The 10916-nt window shown below is 38.4% G+C and overlaps 1 pseudogene; it reads left to right on the top strand.

Annotated features, from left to right (window-relative positions):
* The first annotated feature begins 342 nt into the window (after nt 1–342).
* LOC121326227 lies at nt 343–7313 on the top strand (annotated as a pseudogene).
* The last annotated feature ends 3603 nt before the right edge of the window (nt 7314–10916 follow it).

The raw sequence follows: 10916 nt of genomic DNA, 5'->3' as shown, positions 1-10916 counted from the left end.
ATAATATCAACAGTGTCTGGTTTGGTAGTCTGAGTAGTGGTAATAAATCGGGTGTCCCTTCATTGCCTGTGACTGCATGAACGGTATTAAGTAACTTTAGGTACGTGTTTTATTCAGTTTGTGGCGTTCAATATATTATAAGATTATCTTTCTGACCCAGCACCATTTATTTTATTTTGTTTTATCTGTTTATGTATTTATTTTATAGATGTGGCCTTGGCTTTGAAAATAAGTTATACAAAATTATATATATATGTATATATATATATATTCCTTGATTGTTTGAACGAGTAGCTACACACGGCGTATTTGCAAAAAGCACTACTGCGCTGTACAACGATTATGAAGGTAAAAATCTAACAAGTAATACTGTATCATTAAGCACTAGGTTCAACCACTGATACACTATAAAGTAAAAATTGCACAAGTGAAATACTAGCCATTGTATGATGTGAGATATCGCAAAAACAAACAAACAAAAAAAACCAAACAACACTGTAGTTCACCTACAAACTCGTGTATGTTTACAATTTTATCAAACCCAATTTGTTGCTCATCAGGTAGTCACATAAATTAGCTGAATTGTGAAAAAAAAAGTATATTAAAAAGAACTGTAGGTGCTAAACTCAGTCCATCGCACCCCCTTCAGATGGGCGTTTCCTTGTTTTCTGAGCTAAAATCATTTGTGTATGCACAGGCAAGCACATGGTGTGCCACAAAATAACACTCCAACTGTGGCATGTCAGTTATATTTAGGTATGAGAGTGTACACTGTAGTCCATCAAGGAGAACACATTTTTATGTGTCACATGAAACAATTTACACATTTTTAAAGTTTTCCCCAGTAGGCAAAGTAGCACTGAACATGATAAAACAGGTCTTGCAACAAAAAGCCTGTCCTTTGTTCTAATGGGAACAGGTTCCACAGTGTAGGTATGGCAAATACATACACATTACAGTATAGTGATTAATGCTTTCAAAAGGCTAAACAAACCAAAAAAACTTTGCTTGATCCAGATATTTGTATTTTGTAAAATAATTGGCATCTGAAGACCACCACATTTATAATATACATTTTGGTGTATAGAACTTAGCAAATGAAACCCCTGAAACGATGGTTAGGTACCCCAAAGGAGTTGGACCGAGAGGGAGACGTGTAATAACACTCTTAAACAATTACTTTCATAACACTCCCAAATACTGTTGCTTTACTGTATTAAAGGTTTTCACTGTGTTTTGCTGCACTGTAAAATGTGAATAATTTAATCTGAAAAATAATGTTAGAAAGCATATGTGATCTAGTAAATTACCTATATTAGTTTGTTATGCCTAGTTTTAGGACATGACTAAAAGCTGTTTGTATATTTCCTTTCAGAATAAATGTTCAGTGTTTGTATTGGACACCTGGTCTGGTCTGTGTTGATTGGTTAGGCACCTAATCATACAATGATATTTTCTGATGATACTTACTTGCTGTTGATCTGATCCATTGTTCAGAATTACAAATATTGTGACAAAAGCAGCTTTTTGTAAAGATGTGAAAAGAGATGCGAGTGATCGACAGGCAGATACGAGGTAGGTTAAAAAAAATACCCTGTCAATAACAATTGATCTCAGAGCACTTAACAATTACACAGTTAAGAACACAGAGCTTGGTTTTAACTGGGATTTGAATGTGGTCAGGGGTCTGAGTGAAGAGCATTCAACAAGGGAATGTGCAGCACAGTGTTCTATTTAGATCTTTTGAAATAAGAAGTTAGAAAATAGAGTTCACTTTGACACCTACACAATGGCATATTTTAAATGATCATATTATGGGTAGATCTAAATAACTGGATCCAAGACTCTAAAGGCTTTTTGTTCATGAGCAATTGTTATTTAAGTAATGGATATAAGTTATTGGTCACACACTGACCCCTGACTTTGATTGCTGTTGAAGCTCTGTGCACTCAAGTAGAATAGTGTATTCTGGTATACACTGCCATTATTAGTTATGCCTCATTGGCTGTGTGGTCCACTGGTTAAAGCAAAGGGCTTGTAATCATTTTCAGTAACTTTGCAGCTGATGATTAATTCACACACCCTAGTCTCTGTAAGCCACCCTGGGTAAAGGTGCCTGCTACATAAATAATAATAATAATAATAATAATAATAATAATAATAATAATTTCCACTGCCTTTCCCCAGGTATAGCTGAGCTGGCCGGTCTGCGTGAGGTGTAGCTGGAGAGTGTTTCCACTGACACTCGGCTATACCTCAGCTACACCTCAGACAGTACAGTTTCGTGACTTGTACCCAACGGTGCCAAACTGTTCTGTATGGAAGTACATCATCAAAAGGCATGAGGTAAAGAGACAGTTTTGAACAATAGCTGCCGTTTTGCACCACTTTTCTCTTATTGCATTATGAAACCTCATTAAAAAGACTACCGGCAGCTGTGTAAAGACCGAAAATAAAAACAGCCACAAATGTTTGTTGAACTTTATCCATCGTCCCTTGTTTGCATATGTTCAATTAATCCCACAATCCACCGCCGCACTGCTACTATTGCGAAACCTGGCAAAGTGACAGTGGAACGCAGAGAGCCGTTTTTAACAGCACCTTGTCCAGACCGCCCAGTTAAACTGTACCTGGGAAAAGGCAGTGGAAACTAGGCATTAGTAGCTGCAGATAACCCTACAGTAACACACACCTACTGAAATGTGATTTCAGCTATGGTGTAAAAAATTTGATCTGAGCTGCACTTTGTATTTTTTTAACCTTCAGATATTTTCAGAATCACTTTAGTAGCTCATTAGACCTTACTGATTTAAAGGTTTGCACATTTTGACAAAGTAGTTTGGCTTTCACCTGTTTTACAACAATCGTTCACGTTTTAGGAGTGACACCACATATTCAATTACATTGAAAGACTTGGTATTGGAATTGATTAAAAGGGAGCGGGAATTGGAATTGAGAATTTGTTTTAAATTGGAATTGAAAAAAAAAAGGAATTGACCCCCAACCCTGATTAAAAGTGCTTTGCTTACAAATAGAAGAGATACCAAAGCATGCATGTTTTCAAGGCTAGCATTCTGCAGTAATGTACACGATCAGCATGAATTTACTGTGAGTTCACAGTGGGCATAGTCTCCTTTACCAGAAAGTGAAGCACTCAGTTAAGGATGCTGCCAAGAAGGGTCAGAGGGATGTGTGTGTTATACTAGCAAGGAGATTGTTCGGTCGAGAAGGGCCGTTAAACTGTACGCTTCCAAAGTTCAGATGAACTCTCTGCAGCTCAGCATGAAGAATCAACTCAGTAAGTACTTAGCAGTGTTTGAAGCCGGGGGGCTGGTCGGCCTGGTCATGGGATATTAAACTCCTTCCCTGTAAGACGTTGCTTTGATTAAGCTCAGGCACAGATTGGCATTTTGGATGGTTAAGAAATTTGGGAATCTAAGGACACAGTCCCTAGCTGGAGTCTGGCATGGGGCCAGTAGTTCCCTCATAGCTCTGCAAAAAACAGCCCCAAATGCATGTTAGCTCTCATTATTTTAATGCATGACAATTTAAAACTGCTGCCACAGATTCTTGGTATATCAATAGACAGACGATGTCCCAACTAACTTGCAGAGCTGAAATGTGGTACTGCTTCTTAAGAAAGGTATTGCTGGGAAATTACAGTATTTCTGATAAATAGTTGTATAGTGTTAACATTTTAATAGACAGCCAACATAGATTTAGATCACAGCAAGGATGTACACAAACATAGCAGCTGAGAAATCAGTGGAAATTCAGCTGGTTAAAACACAGGAAGCAGAGTACTTGTAATTAGAGTAATTCTAGTTGGAGCCATGTCCTGTACTCAGTCAGATGCTGGGAATGTTGCTCTTTCTTATTCAAATACATTATCTAGACAGGGGGGTAAGTAATAATCTTTGTAAAATCTAGACACCACTCAAGACATCAAAAGGGTTTTGGACATACAGAATAGGGCAGCATAGTGTAACAAAGTGAAATTGAATCCACATTATTGCTTTGTTTCCCAGCTGTTCTGAGAGTAGCAGGGACTTTGCAGAAGAGCACAGAGGTCATGAAAGCCATGCAGAACCTGGTGAAGATCCTGGAGATCCAGGCCACCATGAGGGAGCTCTCCAAAGAAATGATGAAGGTGAGGCACACAGCTGCTTTCTATTGAAGAGATGCATAGCTTGGAAGCAGCTAGTAGCATTCTCATGAGCAGTCTGACAAACTGAGGTAAAAAGAAAATATACTGAGAGCGAGAGTAGCTTAACAATTTAATGGCTTCAGCTGTTTGGAGCTTTTATGGTGCTCGTAAGCCTGTGACATTTGAATTGATGTGTCGCACCACATCCATTACTAGCCACGAAAAATATACCATAAAAAAATCAAATACACGTTTGCCATAATGTGTCTTATTTGGGAAATGTGAGACCTGTGAAATTATATTGAATATATAAAATTTTGTACTGACGCCTCTGTAAATGATGTGGAAGTAGGGCTGCAATGATTAAATAGAAAAATCAAATTTTCAACTCCATTCCTGATTATAAATACTGGATAATCGATTCAATAATTACATTTTTGTAACGTGTATAGTTAATAATATTGTTTAAGTTTATAAGTGGGCGTGCTCTTCTTCTCCTGCTTGTGTTAACTAGCATCTGATTTGCTGGTCCCATCCTACCAACGAATCAGTTTTGAAAATGCGTTATAAGTACGTCCCTCAATTGTTGTGCGCAAGAGTTTACTTCACAGCAATGATATTAAAATAATAACATCGCAGGAAGAGGAAAGGAGCAAAAGTATATGTGGGCGGTACAATCATCGATATTTAGTCAAACGATTATATTTTGTGCGCCCAATTAATTTATTGCTATTTTGAGACTTAACTGACAACTTTATGTAGAAGTATCAGTCTGAGCACTAGCTTTTGAAGGTGGCTATTGTTTTCCTTATTTCATGAGGCAATCTCGTACTTTTCTGTTCTTAGGCTGGTATCATTGAGGAAATGCTGGAAGATGCTGTTGAAGGAATGGAGGATCAGGATGAAATGGAGGAAGAAGCAGAGATGGAGGTGGACAAGATTCTGTTTGAGATCACTGCAGGTACTGTAACCCGACGCTTTTATCTGTTATAGAAATATACTGTAAATTGCACAGTCCAGTGTTTGGAACTCGCAAGCTACTACTGGCTTCATGGTTGCAGTCACTTTATAGTCATAACTCTCGTAATGAAGCTGCTCTTCAATTTAAAATATTTAAATGAGCAAGTGCTCAATATTGGTTAATTATGTCTATTCAGGTGCCCTTGGTAAAGCCCCCTGCAAAGTCACAGACGCCCTCCCAGAGAGCAAAATCGTAGATGAAGAAAAAAAATAGCAAATATGTTAAATGATTACTTTTCACAAGTTTTTACAAAGGAAGATACTGACAACATGCCCCACATGTCATCCAGTTCCTGTCCAGTTTTAAATAACTTTAGCATAACTGAGGCAGAAGTGTTAAAGGGACTAGGAGCTCTTAAAATAAACAAATCCCCTGGGCCGGATGAGATCCTCCCAGTAGTACTCAAAGAAATGAAAGAAGTAATTTACAAACCGCTAACCAAGATCATGCAGCAGTCTCTTGACACAGGGGTGGTACCGACAGACTGGAAAATTGCAAACGTAATACCGATCCACAAAAAGGGAAACAAAACTGAATCAGGTAACTACAGACCAGTAAGCCTGACTTCTATTATATGCAAACTTATGGAAACTATAATAAGATCCAAAATGGAAAATTACCTATATGGTAACAGGGTACTGGGAGACAGTCAACATGGTTTTAGGAAAGGGAGATCGTGCCTAACTAACTTGCTTGATTTTTTTGAGGATGCAACATCGATAATGGATAATTGCAAAGCATCCGACATGGTTTATTTAGATTTCCAGAAAGCTTTTGACAAAGTCCCGCACAAAAGATTAATTCTCAAACTGAACGCAGTTGGGATTCAAGGAAACACATGTACATGGATTAGGGAGTGGTTAACATGTAGAAAACAGAAAGTACTGATTAGAGGAAAAACCTCAGAATGGAGTGTGGTAACCAGCGGTGTACCACAGGGATCAGTATTAGGTCCTCTGCTATTCCTAATCTACATTAATGATTTAGATTCTGGTATAGTAAGCAAACTTGTTAAATTTGCAGACGACACAAAAGTAGGAGGAGTGGCAAACACTGTTGCAGCAGCAAAGGTCATTCAAAATGATCTAGACAAGATTCAGAACTGGGCAGACACATGGCAAATGACATTTAATAGAGAAAAGTGTAAGGTACTGCACGCAGGAAATAAAAATGTACATTATAAATATCATATGGGAGATATTGAAATTGGAGAAGGAATCTATGAAAAAGACCTAGGAGTTTTTGTTGACTCAGAAATGTCTTCATCTAGACAATGTGGGGAAGCTATAAAAAAGGCTAACAAGATGCTCGGATACATTGTGAAAAGTGTTGAATTTAAATCAAGGGAAGTAATGTTAAAACTGTACAATGCACTAGTAAGACCTCATCTTGAATATTGTGTTCAGTTCTGGTCACCTCGCTATAAAAAAGATATTGCTGCTGTAGAAAGAGTGCAAAGAAGAGCGACCAGAATTATTCCGGGTTTAAAAGGCATGTCATATGCAGACAGGCTAAAAGAATTGAATCTGTTCAGTCTTGAACAAAGAAGACTACGTGGCGACCTAATTCAAGCATTCAAAATTCTAAAAGGTATTGACAGTGTCGACCCAAGGGACTTTTTCAGCCTGAAAAAAGAAACAAGGACCAGGGGTCACAAATGGAGTTTAGAAAAAGGGGCATTCAGAACAGAAAATAGGAGACACTTTTTTACACAGAGAATTGTGAGGGTCTGGAATCAATTCCCCAGTAATGTTGTTGAAGCTGATACCCTGGGATCCTTCAAGAAGCTGCTTGATGAGATTTTGGGATCAATAAGCTACTAACAACCAAACGAGCAAGATGGGCCGAATGGCCTCCTCTCGTTTGTAAACTTTCTTATGTTCTTATGTTCTTATGAGATGGAGCCCACCGGAGCAACAGCAACATCCGAGGACGAGGCGGAGGAAGATATCAAGGAAATGCAGTCCCGACTGGCAGCCCTGCGTAGCTAAGCAGGGCTGCAATCAGCCCTTCAGAAACTGACCAGAGCACAAGAGACCATTGGTGCGTCAGGTTTTTCTGGCCTATTCTGAAATCTGACATTGTATTTTCCTCCTAATTCTGTGCTGTCAATTCCTGCACTTTACCAGTTCAAGCAGCAGTCTCTTGACACAGGGGTGGTACCGACAGACTGGAAAATTGCAAACGTAATACCGATCCACAAAAAGGGAAACAAAACTGAACCAGGTAACTACAGACCAGTAAGCCTGACTTCTATTATATGCAAACTTATGGAAACTATAATAAGATCCAAAATGGAAAATTACCTATATGGTAACAGGGTCCTGGGAGACAGTCAACATGGTTTTAGGAAAGGGAGATCGTGTCTAACTAACTTGCTAGATTTTTTTGAGGATGCAACATCGATAATGGATAATTGCAAAGCATATGACATGGTTTATTTAGATTTCCAGAAAGCTTTTCACAAAGTCCCGCACAAAAGATTAATTCTCCAACTGAACGCAGTTGGGATTCAAGGAAACGCATGTACATGGATTAGGGAGTGGTTAACATGTAGAAAACAGAAAGTACTGATTAGAGGAAAAACCTCAGAATGGAGTGTGGTAACCAGTGGTGTACCACAGGGATCAGTATTAGGTCCTCTGCTATTCCTAATCTACATTAATGATTTAGATTCTGGTATAGTAAGCAAACTTGTTAAATTTGCAGACGACACAAAAGTAGGAGGAGTGGCAAACACTGTTGCAGCAGCAAAGGTCATTCAAAATGATCTAGACAAGATTCAGAACTGGGCAGACACATGGCAAATGACATTTAATAGAGAAAAGTGTAAGGTACTGCACACAGGAAATAAAAATGTACATTATAAATATCATATGGGAGATACTGAAATTGGAGAAGGAATCTATGAAAAAGACCTAGGAGTTTTTGTTGATGTCTTCATCTAGACAATGTGGGGAAGCTATAAAAAAGGCTAACAAGATGCTCGGATACATTGTGAAAAGTGTTGAATTTAAATCAAGGGAAGTAATGTTAAAACTGTACAATGCACTAGTAAGACCTCATCTTGAATATTGTGTTCAGTTCTGGTCACCTCGCTATAAAAAAGATATTGCTGCTCTAGAAAGAGTGCAAAGAAGAGCGACCAGAATTATTCCGGGCTTAAAAGGCATGTCATATGCAGACAGGCTAAAAGAATTGAATCTGTTCAGTCTTGAACAAAGAAGACTACGTGGCGACCTAATTCAAGCATTCAAAATTCTAAAAGGTATTGACAGTGTCGACCCAAGGGACTTTTTCAGCCTGAAAAAAGAAACAAGGACCAGGGGTCACAAATGGAGTTTAGACAAAGGGGCATTCAGAACAGAAAATAGGAGGCACTTTTTTACAGAGAATTGTGAGGGTCTGGAATCAACTCCCCAGTAATGTTGTTGAAGCTGACACCCTGGGATCCTTCAAGAAGCTGCTTGATGAGATTTTGGGATCAATAAGCTACTAACAACCAAACGAGCAAGATGGGCCGAATGGCCTCCTCTCGTTTGTAAACTTTCTTATGTTCTTATGTTCTTATGAGATGGAGCCCACCGGAGCAACAGCAACATCCGAGGACGAGGCGGAGGAAGATATCAAGGAAATGCAGTCCCGACTGGCAGCCCTGCGTAGCTAAGCAGGGCTGCAATCAGCCCTTCAGAAACTGACCAGAGCACAAGAGACCATTGGTGCGTCAGGTTTTTCTGGCCTATTCTGAAATCTGACATTGTATTTTCCTCCTAATTCTGTGCTGTCAATTCCTGCACTTTACCAGTTCAAGCAGCAGTCTCTTGACACAGGGGTGGTACCGACAGACTGGAAAATTGCAAACGTAATACCGATCCACAAAAAGGGAAACAAAACTGAACCAGGTAACTACAGACCAGTAAGCCTGACTTCTATTATATGCAAACTTATGGAAACTATAATAAGATCCAAAATGGAAAATTACCTATATGGTAACAGGGTCCTGGGAGACAGTCAACATGGTTTTAGGAAAGGGAGATCGTGTCTAACTAACTTGCTAGATTTTTTTGAGGATGCAACATCGATAATGGATAATTGCAAAGCATATGACATGGTTTATTTAGATTTCCAGAAAGCTTTTGACAAAGTCCCGCACAAAAGATTAATTCTCAAACTGAACGCAGTTGGGATTCAAGGAAACGCATGTACATGGATTAGGGAATGGTTAACATGTAGAAAACAGAAAGTACTGATTAGAGGAAAAACCTCAGAATGGAGTGTGGTAACCAGTGGTGTACCACAGGGATCAGTATTAGGTCCTCTGCTATTCCTAATCTACATTAATGATTTAGATTCTGGTATAGTAAGCAAACTTGTTAAATTTGCAGACGACACAAAAGTAGGAGGAGTGGCAAACACTGTTGCAGCAGCAAAGGTCATTCAAAATGATCTAGACAAGATTCAGAACTGGGCAGACACATGGCAAATGACATTTCATAGAGAAAAGTGTAAGGTACTGCACACAGGAAATAAAAATGTACATTATAAATATCATATGGGAGATACTGAAATTGGAGAAGGAATCTATGAAAAAGACCTAGGAGTTTTTGATGTCTTCATCTAGACAATGTGGGGAAGCTATAAAAAAGGCTAACAAGATGCTCGGATACATTGTGAAAAGTGTTGAATTTAAATCAAGGGAAGTAATGTTAAAACTGTACAATGCACTAGTAAGACCTCATCTTGAATATTGTGTTCAGTTCTGGTCACCTCGCTATAAAAAAGATATTGCTGCTCTAGAAAGAGTGCAAAGAAGAGCGACCAGAATTATTCCGGGCTTAAAAGGCATGTCATATGCAGACAGGCTAAAAGAATTGAATCTGTTCAGTCTTAAACAAAGAAGACTACGTGGCGACCTAATTCAAGCATTCAAAATTCTAAAAGGTATTGACAGTGTCGACCCAAGGGACTTTTTCAGCCTGAAAAAAGAAACGAGGACCAGGGGTCACAAATGGAGTTTAGACAAAGGGGCATTCAGAACAGAAAATAGGAGGCACTTTTTTACAGAGAATTGTGAGGGTCTGGAATCAACTCCCCAGTAATGTTGTTGAAGCTGACACCCTGGGATCCTTCAAGAAGCTGCTTGATGAGATTTTGGGATCAATAAGCTACTAACAACCAAACGAGCAAGATGGGCTGAATGGCCTCCTCTCGTTTGTAAACTTTCTTATGTTCTTATGTTCTTAATTTACCACTTTACCTTCAACTCTACTGGATATCCCTTTTCTTCACTGGGTTTTATATTTATGGCAGCGATTCCAAAATCAGATGTTGTTTAAGAACACTAGACTCCACATGTATGAAATACAACCTTGTCTTGTTTTCTGCTGTTATGGCACTATGTATATCTATATATTATGTTTTCTTTGGAAACAGTTAAATGCAGAATGCATCAGAAGATTTTTTACACTTAATAATGTCATCCAGAAGGCCATTTGACTGTTGAGTGAATGTCATTATGAAATCTGTTTAAAAACGTTATGTAGTAAGTGATTACTACCCCACATCATATGTAATGAAGTGTTATTGAAAATAAGGCTTTTTTTTAATACTTTATCTCAACTGAATGAATTTGTTATTAAAAACCCTATGCATTCAAGGGTAAAAATGCACAAAACTATATGAACAGATTTGTTAGTAATAATAATAAAGTTTTATTTTGTCAGTAGTAAATGTGCAGGCAGTCCAATT

This window comes from Polyodon spathula, chromosome 2, assembly GCF_017654505.1.
Source record: "Polyodon spathula isolate WHYD16114869_AA chromosome 2, ASM1765450v1, whole genome shotgun sequence".
In the NCBI taxonomy this organism is placed as follows: Eukaryota; Metazoa; Chordata; class Actinopteri; order Acipenseriformes; family Polyodontidae; genus Polyodon; species Polyodon spathula.
This window is presented reverse-complemented; position numbering and strand designations above follow the sequence as displayed.